The sequence below is a fragment of the Lissotriton vulgaris genome, chromosome 3_1 (assembly GCF_964263255.1).
Source record: "Lissotriton vulgaris chromosome 3_1, aLisVul1.2, whole genome shotgun sequence".
Lineage (NCBI taxonomy): Eukaryota > Metazoa > Chordata > Amphibia > Caudata > Salamandridae > Lissotriton > Lissotriton vulgaris.
The window spans coordinates 1,077,308,935-1,077,326,993 of record NC_141689.1 but is presented as its reverse complement, the minus strand read 5'-3'; the positions used below and the strand labels follow the sequence as shown (position 1 = coordinate 1,077,326,993).

At 45.6% G+C, this 18,059-nt stretch overlaps 1 long non-coding RNA gene across 1 annotated transcript in view; it reads right to left on the bottom strand.

Annotated features, from left to right (window-relative positions):
- LOC147727427 (uncharacterized) overlaps positions 1–18,059 on the bottom strand; it is a 113,157-nt gene that overhangs the window by 23,478 nt on the left and 71,620 nt on the right. The window contains exon 2 of the long non-coding RNA XR_015309477.1: positions 7,066–7,137. This is a non-coding gene — a long non-coding RNA (uncharacterized LOC147727427). The remainder of the gene's footprint in view (positions 1–7,065; positions 7,138–18,059) is intronic.

Sequence of the window (18,059 nt, the reverse complement as noted above, 5' to 3'; positions counted from 1 at the left end):
TAAGACGTGCTACAAGAGATGTATATACCCTCGGTTGTGGGTGAGTTTTACCTATGTTGGTCTTTTGCGCTTTTATTCATCATTGATCCCTTGTGAATGGCTTGTGAGTAAGGTACTTTAATTTTTCAGACAGATGAGAAGACGTGATTATACCGAGGCTTGAGGAATATTTAATTTATTCCTCTTTGGGGTACGATTCTACTCCGTTGCTAACTTAGTTATTTACCATGATTGACTCTGTCTTACATTGGGTTTCACACTTTGGACTGCCAATCTCGCGAGTTGTTCTGTCACGCTTTGGTGATTCAACTTTTCACGCTTGGTATTTGGGACTTCTTTCAGTTTTACGTTTTCTATGTGTTACACTGTTCGGTAACTTTGAGAAGTAATTTTTAGCCTATGTTAATGTTACAATTTTGTAGATGTACTATATTGGTTGGTGTTACAAACCTAAACTTAGGTTATTGTAATTATTTGCAGCCCTGAAGAAGTCTATATGTCAAACACAGACTAGACGAAACACGTGTTTGCTGTATTGCTGTATCAAGAATTTCCTTTCAATTGGATGACCGAATAAAAGAAGGAATCTGAAGAAACTTACTTATTTTGCGAATTTGAAAGTGGACTTGATAATTGAGTGCTTGGTGAATTCTATGCCTGATATTCTTGTACTCGATATTCCAGAGTGCAGAGAACATCTTTAAATTGTCTCAAGGGAGTTATATTTCATGGTGTCATCAGCTTGGCCTAACCTGTGTTATAGCAATGGACTTTTGCTGCAGTCATAGCATACAAAGTGCAACAACAAAAAGCTGTTAGGAATACAGGAAATCTGCATTTCAGGCTGTAGAAGAGAGGTCATGTGTATGAGGTGTAATGAACCCTTCACGGCCTACCCATGTAGAAGCAGATTACTTCAAGCCTTTTTCATGATATTTTGCGATTCAATTTGGAAGCTGGGCTGGATCCCTGAGAGGCTGGTTTTGAAAGGCCATGACCACCCATGGTGCCTCTGTCACTTTGCCCTGATCCCTAAGGTAAATTGCAGCACACATGATGATTTCAACAGAGGGTGAAAGAGAGAGAGGAGTGGAAGTAGGTATTGAGAAATCAATCAGAGAGGGAAAGGTGAGAGGGATGAAAGAGAGAGACAATGGATCGTTGGAAATAAAGAGATAGAGCAAGGATATGAAGGGAGCACGACTTGGTTCAGCGCTTTTGCCCAGCCGGCCCTGCTTGAAAGATAACATGTTTCCCTATGAAATCAGACAAGTTGTTAAATCTACCATCCAATTAATGATGACAATTTTAGTCACTTGTTGTAAAACTATAACTGATTCCTGATTCCTGGATATAGTTAAAACATTATGGCACTTAGACGTCCAGGGTGTTCCGCCACTAACTTCCCGGAAGGCTTTTCAAAAGGCTGCCATTTTTTATCCTTATATACCTGATGCGCTGATGTTCACATGAGCCTTTAACTCAGGACTCTTTCAACAATTCTCAGATTCAATCTAGATCAGTATGTGGCATGTTGTAAATGTATTAAATATAAAACAGGAACATAATAATTAGGATTTATTTTAGAAGAAGTACTTTATCACAAGAAATACAAACTCAAAAACTGCCAGGGGTTACAGGATAACCTTCGTCATGGTTGCTGCGAAAATGTCACACTCTGTCTGCAAGGACTGGAGGACTCTTCTGTTTGCCCAATGCCCACCTTGCACATCTGTGTCAGAAATAGTGGGTCCTCCAACCTTTCCTCTCTCACAAGTCTGATTCTTGTCTTCTCACCTCATTCTTTTATGTTTTTTGTTATTTGGGGTGCAGTTTCAAATATTGTCTCTATTTTAAATGCTGCCTGACTTTTCACCCCAACTGGGGTGCTTGATACCACCATATGACAGTGTTGTGTTTGGGTAGAAAATCACCTGCTGATGGCCACACATCTGCTATTACTTGGTTTTGTTAGGATAGTACACCAGATACGAGGATCCATATCTAATTTGTAATAATGTGCATCTTTAGTTTAGTGAGACTTGCATCTGGTGTTTCCTGCCACCCTACTTGTGCTTGTGTTACTAGTGCTTTTCTTTGTTTCAATTATAGCAAAATGTGGTATTTGGTATGTGTGAGTGAGTGCCTCCCCATCTTGCATTGCATATTGCTATGGTCATTTAAGCAATTCTCCTAACGCCTGCTATAGGGAATTATGTGACTACTGTGAGTTGTCAGTATCACTTCATGCCTCCTGGGTGTACAAATGTTTTTGGTTCTTCTTTATTTTACTATTGTTCTGTCACTTCTACACAACACTGGTGGACATGGATTCTGTCAGACATTTGGTAAGTGACATACAACTTTATTAAGAGGCAGTAAAACAGATGTCCTATATTATATGACTGTGCATGGCTTCAGTTCTCTGAACCTGTGCATAGAACGATGAACACTTCAGTTGTGTCCATTTTATAAGGGGTGGTGTTGGTACGAGCTGTAGGAGTCTTTTATCACTACTCACAAATAAGGGGAGAGGGTCATCAACTAACACTCCACCACCCCAAAACACCCTAAAGCTATGTATACACACACAAAAGGGGTGGGGAGAACAAAATACACGTGTAACAACATGACGCAAACAAAATAAACCTGTTTTGAAAACTGCCCTCACTCACACACCTAAGTGTGTAACATGCTTAATCATCGGGTCTGCTTACAAAACGCCCCGGCGTAGCTACGCTCGGGGCGGAGCATAAGGGAGGGGGAAAAAATAGGAAAAGTTTTTTAAAGGACAGGACGCAACACAAATATAACAAATATAACAAACACAGTGATAAAACAGTGAATATCACCCTGTGACTGGGAATTGTGATAGACCAAGGTGCAGTGTTGGAAAGTGATTTAAAACTGGCTTGTGAAAACCAACAGAACCTTTTTTTATAGGCGCCACAGCCAGGATTAAAAGTGATAAGGATGGGTCGTGTAAAGAGAGAAATTATGATCTCAAAACACCCCTCCTGATACTGCTTGTGCCAACATGTTTCGACCAACATACTGTACCTCGAAGGTCGCCCCGATCTTCTTCAGGACATCTATCTCACCCAGTCCTGGTATCAGCCCAACCACAATTCGATCAAAAGGCAAGAAAGTTTCTCTTGATCAAAATCTGATCATAATGTGTGGAGGAGAATCCCAACAACACGGGAAGCAACATACTGAAACGAAGCACAATAAGTCATACGCTTACATGTATATGCTAATTTATGGGCCTCAATCAAGGTCTCCAATTAAATTGTGTCTGCAAAGTCCCCCTTACAAAACTGATACCTGCGGTGTATTGCGGCTCTATTCATTTTGTGGTTAAAAACATCCAAAGTATTTAAAAAAAGTATTGCTGCATACACTTTTTACCACACTTCCCTACATATGCACACCCATCTCAGGTGCATCATATTTCAAAAGGCATGCCTGTCGACTTAAAGATGACAGCCAGACACGCATGTCCCACCTGGTTAACAATGGTTCAAACTCGAAATGGCGCCCAGTCTCCAAAGAACACATCCTGTGTTCGAATCTGAGAGGAATTTAAAACAAGAAAACACAATTAAAGAGTCAATTGTCATAAGATAGATGTAATGTCTCCCCATCGGACCCTTCACCATCATGACACTACCATGAGAATGGTCTTTGCAACCCTTTACCCACACGCAGTCTGATTAACCTCCGCTCCACTGTCGTTGTGCCCCAAGATTATCGTGGTATTAGGGCTTCAATTGCTGGTGGAGTCCCAATCCAAAACAGTGCAAACACACAGTCTTTCAACCACAGCAGTTGTGGGCAAAATGGAGAACCCTTAGCCGAGGAAGTTTTCGGGCAATAGCCACCATCGAGTTCGAGGAGGCACGGGTACATGGTAGAAAAGGACACATGTTGAATAGCGTCCCAGAAAGCCTGCCCCCAGTTACTCACTCCAAACAAGCGCACAATTATAGGCACCAGTATTACCAACACGAAGGAGAAAAGTTTATATCAACATGATTCATTTCATTATGAATTTTTTATTGTGCTTGTGCAGGGTGTGTATGGGAAGGCATACCAAGGCATAAAGGTGAGTTTTGAATGGCTGTGCCGGCATATGTTGTGTGATCATTTATGATGGGAGGCCTGTGATTATGGCTGTCTGGCTATACATTAATGGTCCTGTGAGCTTATTAATGGTTCTTGTGGTTCTGTTTGTATGTGATGGTGATCTCATGGTGGGTGTGTAGCCATGTAATGATGCTTGTATAAAAGTTTGATTGTGGGTGTGGTCTTATGATGAAGCATGTGTGTTCCTGTGTTGTTAGTCGTGTGGTTTTATAGGATAGAAGGTGTGTTATGGTGACTGTGTGGCTGTATGTTGATGTATTTTTTGTCATCATATATAATTTATGGATTTGGTGATACTCTTATATGAGGGTGGGTTTGTTGTGTGTGAAAGTAGTTGTGTGGTCATATAATGGTGTGTGTTTGGTGGATGGTTGTGGCTATTTTTATGATGTCTTATTGTATGTTTTTGGCAATCTCATGATCAGTGTGATGATGGGTGTATTGGCATGTGTTATAGGATTATGATTGTGTATTGTGGTGGATGTGTTATAGCTGCTTTGTCGCTATCGGATGATTTTGTATGTAACTATATGAGGTTGTTGTAGAGGCCATCAGTAAGGACATAAGTGATGTTATTTGTGATTTCATGAGAGGTCATGGATGAGGCCATGCGCAGTGCATGGTGGGGGTGCGAGTTAGGGTACTCACAGCATGCTATGAATTCGAATTTCATTATTTTTGTGTATCTAAACTATCATATCACTTTAACAGTATGTTTTTACTGATGTTCTTTGTTTGTATTTTGCTTTGGGAAATTGAAAAGTGAATGCACTATCGGACCCATAACTTACTTTAAACTATAGATCTCTGTTGTTTTTTTAAAGGAACATTTTTAGGAGTGATTTGAAGTTTGTTGTTTGGATTAATAACGGTGGTTGTACTGCCCTAAGATGGTGCGTGATTGGGTGTATAAGGGAATATATATATGAAAGTGTATTGTTTGAATAATGAAAACCTTACAATATATGTGCAATAATTCTTGATTATAAAATTAGTTATAAAAAACTTTTAAGCTTCAAGTTTGTTGCACTATTTACATGTTATGTACTTCCTACATTACATTCTTTCAGTTTTTGATGTTCTAACTTAATTCTCAGTTGCATTAGAAACCTTACAAAAGCCGAGTTTAAAATATATCGTCCGTATGGAGTCATCTTTTCAGTGCTTGTTTGCAACTCCTTATTCCACGAACGTTAAAATGTCTCTTTAGAAAAGATATTCTTTCAACTTTCAGTTCTGGACAAACACAAAGGAGGTGCATAATATTCTCTTCGCCAAGTTTGCATAAGTTACAACTCATTGGTCCCTCTGTACTCAACCATGGCATTAGATGACATGTGCCCGGAAATGCTCCAAAGTGAGCTTTTAAGGGTGTAAATATGTGATAGTAGTTCTATGGAAATGTATGATGGTTGTCTTTTTTAATTGATACACATTTGTACAGTCACAGACTTACACTCAATATTAAACTATAGATACATGGGTATTGCAGGCTGAGAAAAAAAAAGAAAGAAGGAAAAACTTCTTCAGGAATGAATTAATTTATGCATATCACATTGCATTTGTCATGATATTTCCTGTGTTTTCTGAATCTAACATGCTAGAGATTATGGCTACCTTGGCATAAGATGGTTGGTGTATGGACGTAAGAAGGTATGTGTGTGCTTGTATATGGTGGTATGTGTGCCTGCTTGTGATACCTGGATGAAACTTGACACCTGTGCATGAGGTTTATCTTAATAACTTTCTGCTAAATTTCGTACAGATTCATCAATCAGAGCCAAAGCTCTTAGTGAATTAAACTTTTGTAGCCTTGCATTTATATTTGACCCCCACTTTGAGCTCAAAACTTTACTTAACAATTGAAAATTAAACGGATAAAAAAAATGTGTGGAGATTCATAAAAAATGAGCAAACTCTATTATCAAATCAGGAATATATGACTCCCCTTAAAATGTGACCCTTGATGGACCTGCATGAAACTTATAATATACCAAAGCAAAGCATGCTAGGCCTGTGCTAAATTCCATGTGGATCCATCAAAAAAGGTCAAAGATACTAACACATTAAACATATTTTATCCACCTCTTATTGGATATACTTGAAACCTGAAACCTGAAATACCTGCACTGGGTGCAACGTGCTACCCGCCAGCCACATTTCATGCAGATTCATCAAACAGCTCCAATGTTATTAACAAAAGAAACTTTAATTGCCCCCACTTTAACTTGCTCCCCCTGCAGTATGTATTGGCACAAAGCTTGACATACAAAAACTATTCTAATCCCTCCTATTGTCTGCCAAATTTTGAGTAGATTCATTTAATGGTGGCAAAGTTATTAGAAAATTAACACATTTTTGTCTCCACCCGATTTTTTACTGCCTATCTTTGATGCATGTGCAAGAATTCAAAACTATAAAGCATAAGATTAATGTGCTAAATGCCTACCAAGATTCTTGCACATTCATCAAAGAGTGCTACATTTATAAACAAAACAACAAATATTTTTCAACTGTCAATATATCTTTTTCAAACATTAACATCTGAAAAAATGGATTAATACCTAACTCGGAAAAAAACACTTTCTAATGTCAAGTTTAGTAATTTTTTGCTGCAGTAGAGATCACAATTGCATATGGGAGAGTAAATTGTAAGTACATCTTTTTAACAACCTCACACACTTATTTCTCCCTGAACTGGTGAGAACAAAACATTCATGATTTACTTTACACTACATTTAGTAAACTTGCCAATCGATAATCATCCAAAGAAGATACATTAACTATAAAGGCAGCCAAATTGTAATTTAAAATGTACAAATGTACAAAATATAATACAAATTATTCTCAGTTCTTTAACAGTAAACAAAAGTATTGTCTGTGTTATAATAGGAGAAAAATAGTAACATTACTTACAGTGGTAGAGAAGCAGACAATGGTGAAAAAGAGATAGAGCACGAACCCGTTGTTCATGCTTTACACAAAACCCTGCAGGAAAAGGGATCATTGTCTTTTAGAAAGCATGCCTTCAATTTTTGTGTGCAGTAGATAAACAATACTGTAAATATTGTTTTTAAATAATGGTAATAATATACAAAAAACACAAATAATTATGAGCACATTTAGAGGATGTCAACTATTATCATTATCAATCGGTCCCAAATCTGTAAACTAAGTTTTAGTAGTCAGAAATCTACTAATTATGTGTATTTTACTGCAATATAGGCAGATGTTTGGTCTTTCAGGGGTTTACATAAAAATTTGGTAGGAATAATGACAATATGAATTAGACATACATTTTCATGAATATTACTGCTGCTTCACACTTAATGCTGTGGATGGAAAATCCACAGCAGTAAGGGTGGCTGTAATGTGCATTATCACAATAAACCTTTTTTAAACCACAGGAAAATATATTTACTTCAACTCCTTCCAATGGAACTGGTGACAATTATTTTGTGTTTATGAGTTGTCATTCACAATTTTCACACTTAGCAAGTCCCCATTTTAAAAAAAAGTAAAAGTGTAGATGGTTGACTTCTTATGAACAACCACTAGTGGTTTTGTGATTACCTACAGGCTTATGATGTAGACAGACTTCTGTGTTCATCTACCCACCTGTTTCCACCGTCCCTCTAAACCTATCACCCCCGAACATCTGCAGAACAGGTGGATTCTTCATGATGGTAAGTTCAATTTGCTGATCTAGAGGTCAGCTGATCCGGTGCAGTGTATTACATTGTAATTTCATTCATGAAGTGTTCATACTCTATCTTCCTTCTAGTTGAAAGAACCCTTTTTCTTCCCTAGTTCTGGGCCCAACACACTGTTTGGAAGGAGAGGGAGTAGCTGGGGCACTTCACGGGGATAATAAAACACAGATTACTGGTGAACATTAATTGACTACCATTGACCTAAGAATGTATTTTTTAGATGTAGATGATATGCACACACTCAATATGCTTCTGTAAATATCGAATAGAGCGCTATTCACAAAGGTATATGTATACTTGTATATTCACTCAAGGGTAATTGTACTTATACACTTTGTAGTAACTTTACAACTTTTCCACTTTGGCCATTCACTATGAAGTGTGGGCCTACATGTCCTCCCTCTGAAAAAGCAAGGATTGGAGCTAAATGTGGCCTTGTAAAGTTACTACTTGTAACTTTTTACATGTAGGCAGAGGTCTCGCCCATCAGGTGGAGATCGCCCTACAGTAAAATACAGGGAAAAGTAAAAAAAAAAAAGCTTAACAAACTTTTAAAACAAATGGTAAAAAATGTGAATCTTAAATATTAATGTAAAATAATGTTATATATTTTTTAAACCTAGAACAAATAAATTAAAATGTTGCAGCACTATTATCATCGATGTGTATTAGAAAATTCATTAATTGCAAAATGCATAATGTATAATGATTTATTGAAAGATTTATTATAAATAAAAAGTTTATTTATATTTAATATGTATTAAACTATACACAAAATTAGATATGACTGTGACATGCCCACTGGGAAAACCTCTAAAAGTGCTATCCTGGTATGTTAATGGTTTGGGCAGTAGGATTAAAAGAGGAATGATTTTGCAGTACCTCAAAAGACCCAGACATTGTCATGGTACTGGAAACCAGTTGGTTGCAATCATTGCAAGGTGCTAAATAGATATAGATACAAGATGCTAGCACAAACGGGACAGACATCTGATTCAAGAGGTGTAGGATCTTTAATTAAAAAATCATCTCCACATACACCGCAATGGAAATAGCTTGATCAGCAGAGTAGATATGCGGTGCAGACGGGGCATTGAGAAGGACTCACAATGAACCTCTAAACAGTTTACATCCTACCAAAACTGCATGCATCCACCATTCCAGATATAAGCTATGTGAAACTGCAGTTGCCTCTAGGCATTCTTATACTAGGGTTGGTTTCAATGTGGTTGCCAATGAAGAATGGGACAGAGGGACTAAGGATACAAAGGTAACGTTTGACCCAATGCTGGACTCCCTTGAGGCATTTGGATTGTTAACTTTACTGTGAGCTCATAACCCACTGTTGAAACAATACACATATTAAGCTGGGGCTCACAGAAGTTTTTCATGTATTGTCTATTTCCTGACACAAAACCTACACATGGGTGGATTTGTAGGAGGCAAACACCTGTTTATTCGAATCTCGGATCACTCCCCGTTGTGGCTGAGATTGCGGGGAAGAGTAGGGGGGAAAGAAAGTGACCGGATCATGGACCAATAGTAATGTAAGAACAAGGATATAGTGTCAAAACTAAAGCCAGGAACAGACTTACACTCTAAGGAAAATAGTTGAACGGTCGAGTCCGAGATGACCTTTTAGGATGCCTACATGTGGTAGTAAAGAGACAAGCAAAATCACTGATCCTAGGTTAGAAAAAGAAAAAAAGGCTCAAATGGATGAACTTGAATTGGAAATTCTCAGCATAGGATGGCTTCATATATTGCATGGTAGGGAACAACAACAGCACATTCTAAATCTGAAGCAGCAAAAAATATAGATAATTTGCTGAAAACAATGCCTGTAATACATTTTTTTCCTCTCAGTGTAGGTTATGTGAAGTGAAAAAACAAATCAGGGAAGCTATTGGACTGGCTGCAGTGAAGAGATCAACCTGTAAATTGGGATCTAAAGATTAAAAAAGCTGGAAGGGAATTGGTCAGGGGGAACCCAGAAATTGCAGAGGAATGTGCTGCCCAATACGCAAGGATGTATGTGTCCTCTGTCACAAAATACTCAGAGGAAATACAAGATTTTCTCAAAGCCATACAGCTTCTCAGGCTCTCAGTGGAAGATAAACAATTCTTAGAGGCTGAGAGTGAAGCTACAGAGATTGCAGCAGCCATAATAGAAACTTCAATCTGAGAAAGCACTTCGACCAAATGATATAACCATTCAAATATAAAAAAGCATGGCCACCAAGTTGTCAATGCATGTGCTCCAGATGCTAATTAAGGCCAGGAACTAGGGCCCACTCCCACTCAATCAAAGACTATCCACCATTGCATTCTAATGAAAAGAGAGCAAACCCCCTGATGAATGTGCCTCAATTAGGACAATTTAATTGCTAAATATTGAGGCCAATACACTGCTCAAATTTTTGTCAGACAGGTTAAAACTAGTGATACTAACATTGGCTTACACCAATCCGGATGTATGCCTATTAGAGGCCTGGCTGATCGTATACAAGAACATGTCTACAAGAAGGGAGGGACTGAGGCTTTTTCACCAGGTCCAGCATACAGACCCAATAACAGTACAAAACAGAAAGGTATGCTGTTCCTACAAGGCAGTACAGGTTTGTGTGAGTGAAGAGAACTACACTACTCCCTAGATGGAGGAGAATTTCCTCCTTTCGGAAAAAGACCCTCACACACCCAGCCAGCTAGGTGTCTTGCTTCATCATTGGGTCTGCTCCTCATCAAGTTGGCACTGCAATACCCGATTGGCACCCATGATGGGACCCTTTGGTGGAGATCTGTTATCCTGGCCGTTGGGTGCAGTGCGTGTGAGGGTCCTAGTGAGTGTAGTTGTGAAAATAGTGAAGTTAATACAGGAAGTAGAGGTCCACTCAGAACTAATTTAATGAATAAACGAGGTGTGGCGCACTCTTGCTGTAAAGTTACAGGGTACCGCGCTCTGAGGTCAGGTCAACACGTTTCTTGCCATTATGTCATATAGACAGCAATTCTTCAGGACCGTTTCAAAATCTATCTACACTTTTTGGTGGTGGTCCAATGTAGATAAGGTTAACGAACACCCATACAACACACTAAAAAGTTGTACCAGTCAATCCAGACCATTAACCTGTAAGGAGAGAAAGGTTATAAAGAGTAAATATATACAACTAGTTCGGCATTCGTCGCACAATTTAAATTAATAGTGCAGCACTCAAATTATGGGAAAAGCATGCATAACGCTGGGGTGTTGTGACCATGCATATGGTGGCTGAATTAAAAATAAGTGAAGTGATACTTTAAAAATCCCAGTGTGGAGAACATGAATAAAGACTCACCCCTTTGGGGTCAAAAATTCAGAACAACGTGTTCCGGCAGGTGTAGACACTGAATAGTGCTGTGTCCTACAAGATAAAAATAAGGCATGGGATACATGAAAGGTAAAAGGCAGCTGGTATTACCACCTTATACAACAGCCCGGGAACCAGCGGTAAAGTTTAAAAACAAGTCCCAGAACGTGGATACAGGAGAGCGCTGTGTCAAAGTACTCAGGCAGTATGGTGGAGACAAGCTCAGCAACCTCATGACCCGGACCATGTTCACCGTGAAGGGATTTGCCTTACACATGATGCTCGCTGGGGCCATGGTGGGGCGTCGCTCTCAGCACCTCACTGTCATGTCGGTCGGCTCATGGATGTCCATAGGCGGGGGGGCGTGGCTTGGATGCCGAGGAGGTAGGCAGCGTGAGCTCGGAGCTCCGTGCCCGATCCCGAAAAATATCCTGAAAATCTAATCGGACCCCGAGGTAACCGATACCATCCGGTACTGGACGTTACTGCGGCGGGTCCGAGGCCCACGGGGGACGACACCGAGCCATCCCACAGCAGTATTTCGACTTTGAAAGTTGAACCCAGGCGAGAAGTCGCGGACCCCAAAATGGCGGCGAGGGCATGAGAGCAGACACGACGGAGACATCTGCCCGGAGACCCACTGAGGACTGCTCCCTGACGAATCAGGGGTGTTGGCGGCCACATCGCGCCTCTCCCCGGGTGCCGAGAGGACTTTGGGAGCACTCTTGGGCGGTGGCTGAGGACCGCCCCCCTAGTAGGGGCGACGGCAGTGCGGCAGTGGCCCAGTGACGAGAGCCCCGGGCCCCTGGCACGTCTGGCGCAGGCCGGGCTGCGATCGCTCAGTGTTTCCTACTACTTGGTGACAAAACTGGGCCCGGGAACCCTGCCGAAGAACGAAACCCGACGGCACTCGGAGGGTGACCAGGAATATACTCGGAGACCACCGCCCAAGCCGGCCCAGATGGGGAAGCCAAAGGGGAAGGGAGATGGCGCGACCGACACTGAGGCTGCGGAGGGAGCGGAGCGAGACCAAGCGGCATTGCAGCGGATGCAGGATCGTATCCTGGAGGCCATCGCCACCACTAAGGACGCCCTGCAGCAAGATATCGCTCAGGTGGCGACGGGCTTGGGCCTCCTGAAGGCCGACCACGACAAACTTAAAGACAGGGTGAAATCCGTGGAGATCACGGTTAAGGAATTAGCCCCGGGCCAAGAAACGATGAAGGCCCAGATGGTAGACGTGATGGACCGCCTGAAGGTACTGGAAAGGAGGGCCGAGGATGCCGAAAACAGAAACAGGCGCAACAACGTACGCCTAGTGGGCCTGCCGGAAAAAATTGAAGGCGACGACATGGTGGGATACCTTGATAGCTGGCTGCGGACGGAGGTGGCACCGGAAGGTCTGTCCCCCTTCTTCTCCCTGGAACGGGCACATAGAGTTCCAGCGCGCCCGCCAGCCTTGGGCCTTCCTCCTCGCCCGGTGGTGTTCAAGTTGCTCCATTATCGGGACAGAGATTGGCTCTTACAGAGGGCGAGAGAAGCAGGGCCCTTTCAAGTGGAGAACAATAGAGTCACCATGTTCCCGGACTACACGTTTGAGACGCAGCGGCTCCGGGCAAACTTCCTGTCCCTCAAGCGGGAGCTCCGCCAGGAAGGCATCAAGTACTCCCTGTTGTTCCCTGCCAAGCTAAGAGTGGTGGTGGATGAGAAAACACTATTCTTCACAACTTCCGCGGACGCTTGGGACTGGTGGGACACTTATAAAGCGGGAACGGACGGGGCCAAGGCCAGGGAGGAGGAGGCCAAGGTGGCGAAGCCGGTCAGGCAGTCCCAACGGATCAGGAGGAACCGCAAGAGAACCGGGAAACCATCGGTGTCGCAGACGGAGGCGGAAAGGCAGGCGGCACTACAGGCGGTAGTGGACTTATCTAGGACCGCCAGGACTCGGTCCGGGAAGGGCACGGAATCGGAGGACCCGGGCACGGGCTCGGAGACAGGACAATCGGAATTTGGTGGAGCCCGGGGCCCTATTGTGACGCCGCAGACTTCGGAGGAGATATTGGAGGCGTGTTGAACTGAACTGGTGGAGTGAGCTCGTTGGTTGGACACCGGGGCACTGGGCCCGCAGCAGTGGAACATTATTGATTGAGGTTTTGGGGAGCTGTAATGAGGGGATTGCGGGGTGGAGCGCGCGGGGCTGATTTGTTTTGAGGTTCTATCGCATTGAGCCGCGCCTTACTGGCCCCTAAGGTCATCGCAGTGGGGACTGCGAGCATTACCACCTCTCCTTGAGGGGTGGTCGGGAGTGTTGGTTTGGATGGGGGTACTTCCAGTTGCGGGGGGGCCTGTCCTGGGGGGGTGGGAGTTGCGAGCAGTTGGGGTTGCTCGGGGGGCAGTTGTTGTTGGTGGGGTTCAGCTTCCTGTTTGGAGAGGGTGGGTGGGTGGGCCCGTGGTCGCGGGACTTGTGCGGACATTGTTCTTTGCTGTATGGTCCGGTTGTGTAGGGGGGGATGGCTAGCACTGGGGCTTTGAAATGTGTGACCTGGAATGTGCGGGGTATGCAGTCCATGGCGCGCAGACATAAAGTCCAGGCGTACCTCAAGCGTAGGGGGGTTCATATAGCGTTCCTGCAGGAGACACATCTTAATAAGCAGGAAGGGGCGGCTCTGCAAAGGCGCTGGAGGGGGCAGCTATTCTACACGACATTTTCAGCTTTTGCAAGGGGGGCACTAATTTGGATACGGGCGGGGGTCCCCTTGCAAGTCTCAAAGTCATTGGTGGACCCTGAGGGCAGATATGTGGCGGTGGAGGGGAAGCTAAGAGGCAGGGTGATATCTCTCTGTAATGTGTATGCTCCTAATGTAGACCTGCCCGCCTTCTTGTCTACCATCTCGGGCAAATTGGCGGGTTACCTAGCAGGGCCGGTCCTCTTGGGGGGGGACTTCAACTCGGTTGAGGATGTGTTACTAGATAGGTCCCATCCCCCGCTGCGCGCGTCCCCAGTACATAGGGTCGCTAAGCGTAGGTTGGAATGGCAGGAGAGCTGGGCCCTCACGGATGCATGGAGGGCGTTGCACCCCACCGCTAGGGATTATTCCTTTCACTCACACCTGCATGATTTGCATGTGCGGCTGGATGCATTTCTTTGTTCGGCATGTGTGCTCCCCGCGGTGGGAGGGGCGGAATACTTGGCCAGGACGATATCGGACCACAACCCCTTGTTGATGTCTCTGGAATGGATGGTGACTGTTAACTGCGTGCCAACATGGCGCCTGCAACCTGATACCCTGGACGATTTGTTGTTCAGGGAGGCCCTGAGTGAGCGCATTGAGAGGTATTTTGAGGAGAACAGTGGCTCGGCCTCCACGAGGGCGGTTGAATGGGATGCGTTCAAGGTGGTGGTGCGGGGACACTGTATTGGACACGCGGCAGGGGCTCGGAAGACTCTGTTGGATGACTTAGATAAGGCTGAGACACGGCTGAGGGAACTAGAGAAGAGGCGCACGAATCACCCTGAACTGCAGGAGGAGCTTAGCGGGGCACGGGAGGGGCTGGCGGTAGAGCTGGAGCGGCTGCGTAGTTTCGACCACAAGGCGTACATGACAAGGGCGCATGCGGAAGGTGATAAGGCGGGGTCAATGTTGGCTTGGCTTGCTAACCCAATCCGGGGGGGAGTGCCGATCATGGGGATCCAGGAGCCAGGGGAGGAGCCCTGCCACACTCAACCCGGGATCCTGAACAAGTTTCGTGCTTATTATGAAGGGCTCTATGAGAGTGGTGGAACAGGAGGGGCAGAGGAGCTTGAGGAGTTCTTGGACGGATTACAGTTGCCGCGAGTGGAGGACTCGGAGGCAGAAGAGCTAGGTCGGCCCATCTCTCTTGGAGAAATAGGTTGTGCTATAAAACAGATGGCTAGAAATAAGACCCCGGGCCTTGACAGACTGCCGATCGAATTTTATGGCAAATACCTAGAGTACCTGGCACCATGGCTGCGCGAGGTATACAACGAGGCGCAGGAGAGGGGCCGACTCCCGGGCTCCATGTGCGAGGCCCTCATGATCCCGCTCTTGAAGCCGGGCAGAGAGAGTGCGGCGCTGTCCTCGTATCGTCCGTTGTCTATGTTGACGACGGACTACAAGATCCTCAGTAAAATTCTGGCCAACAGACTGCTGGTACACATGACAGGCCTGGTTCACGGTGACCAGTGCGGTTTCATACCGACACGCAACACCACCCATAACATTCGTAGACTCACGAGACTGATGGGTGCGGACTGGCCGGACGCCGTCTCCCCATTTGTCCTTTCCATTGATATTGAGAAGGCATTTGACAGTCTTGAATGGGGATACTTGTATGAGGTGATGCGTCGCTTCGGGCTGGGGGACGGATATATAAAATGGACCAAGGTCCTCTACACCGAGGCGGTAGCGAGGGTCCGAGTGGGCACACTGATCTCGAGTCAATACCCGATTAGGCGTGGCACTAGACAGGGCTGTTCCCTATCCCCGCTCCTATTCGCGTTGGCGATGGAACCCTTCGCTGCGGAAGCCAGACTGGGCCGCCACTACGCAGGTTTGTCATTTAGGGGGAGACCGCACTTCATCTCCCTGTACGCGGATGACTTGCTGATGTTTTTGGCCGACGCGGGCCCCGAGCTTCAGGGGGCGCGGCAGCTACTGGGACAGTTCGGTAGGTTGTCGGGCCTGAGGGTCAACTGGCCTAAATCCTGTCTGTTTCCCCTGAGGCCGGGAGAACCGTGCCCACTCACTGCTCAGGGACTCCGATGGGAGCCGCGCTGTCTGCATTATTTGGGGGTCTATGTTTACCACGCCCCGTCCGACCTGCTGGATGGTAACATCACTCGCTGTATTAACGCCCTGCGGGGGTTCATGGACTTCTGGGCAACCCTGCCGCTCTCCCTGGCTGGTAGAATTTCCCTGCTTAAAATGATAGCCCTGCCCAGGCTTTTGTATTATTTTAGGACGCTACCGGTGTGGGTACCGAGCTCGGTTTTCAAACGCCTGAGGTCACTGGTCATAGCGTTCTTGTGGGGCACGGGTAGGAGGCGCATAGCGCTCGACACGCTGTTGCGCCCCAAAGATGAAGGAGGTATGGCAGTGCCAGATTTTGAAGGGTATTACCTAGCTGCGCAGCTGCAGACCTTTACTCAGGAGGTGGCGAGAGTGTATAGAGGCCCCGAGGACGCGAGAGTAGAAGGCACCCCGCGACACGTTCTGGCATATATTACGCTGCACCAGAAACTCCGGGTGGGAGATCTGACGGTCGAGGAGCAGACGTTCCGGCTTTCCTGGGACCGGGCCCGTAAGCGGGCGGGTGTCCGCCTTATGTATGCCCCCGAAATTCCGCTGGGGATGGTCACCGCCCTCCCACATGGGGGTGACTGGTCGCGCTTGCTGGGATGGGAGGAGGCGGGAATACTAATGCTGGGTGACCTCTACGAAGATGGGGTGTTGCTGCCGTTTCAGGACCTGCAGGAGCGATTTGACCTTCCGAGGGGCGATTACTTGCTGCACGCAGCAGTCACGGGCGCTATGCGAGCCCACTGGGGGGAAGGGCTGCAGGAACCGGGCACCTCGATGGCCTGCCAGTACGCCATGATGGCGGCGGGAACCTTTAAGGCTGTCACGTGCCTCTACTCCAGGATGCAGCGGGAGGTCTTGCAACCTTTGGCAGCCCTGAAGGCCAAGTGGGAACTGGACCTCCAAGTGGAGATACCAGACACGACCTGGAGCCAGTTGCTAAGACGGGCAAGGAAGAGCTCGAGGAACGCTAGGTTCCAATTGATTCACTTTTATGTAATTCACAGGGCATACCTCACCCCTGGGAAAATCCAACAGTATTTTGGGGCGACTGACGCTGCTTGCCCCAGATGTAACACAGCTGGGGCGGATTTGTGCCATATGCTGTGGGATTGCCCCTCCTTGGGAGATTATTGGCAGGAAGTTGGGCGGGCCCTTAACGCAGCGACAGACAGGGATATCCAGTTTACTAAAGCGGTTGGCGTCCTACATTGGTTCCCGCATACACCTAGGACTAAGATGACTAGTAAATTTATAGATTTGGGGCTCATCCTGGCCAAGCGGGAGATCACGAGAAACTGGAAGTCCAGAGTGGGGCCCACGTATAAAAGATGGTATGGAGAATGTCTAAGATGGGCCGCGTGTGAAAGTACCCTACGGTACCAGTTGGCCTGGAGGTTGAATGATGAGAAGGCGCTGGAGAGGGCGACGGCATGGGAGGTGATGGTGCAGGCACTCCGGGATGTGGACGATGAGGGGCAGGATGGCGAGAGTGAACCAGATGGAGCAGACCCTAACACTACACAGGAGAACACACCTTAGCGAAAGTTTACTTCCTCCTGCAACACACCAGACACTTTTACACTGTTAACCCAGCGCAGAGCGACCACGGGGGGTGGGTGGGTAGGAGGCTGTTTTGGAGGGGAATTGGGGTACCGAAATTTGGGGAGGGGGAGGGGAGAAAAACACAAAAGCGTCCCAGGGTTATTTGCTTGATGAAGCGGTCGGACACTGTAAGGAGGCACAAGAAATGGGCAGGGTTGAGGTCACCCGCGCCAAGCTCGAGGTGAAACCCCCTGCCGGCGATCGACTGGATCTAACTAAGCCTTGTACATGATGTGTTGTTAATGCTAAGTATATTGTCTGTACATCTATATTGGTGATGCAATAAAAATGAAGTAAAAAAAAAATGGATGTCCATAGGCTTGCAAGCATTGAGGGCTCACCTAAAGCGACACAGCCTGGGTCTTCCCATAATCAGGAAGTCAGATACTTAGGCGTCTTCTTCATTAAATGTCGGTGGACCTACC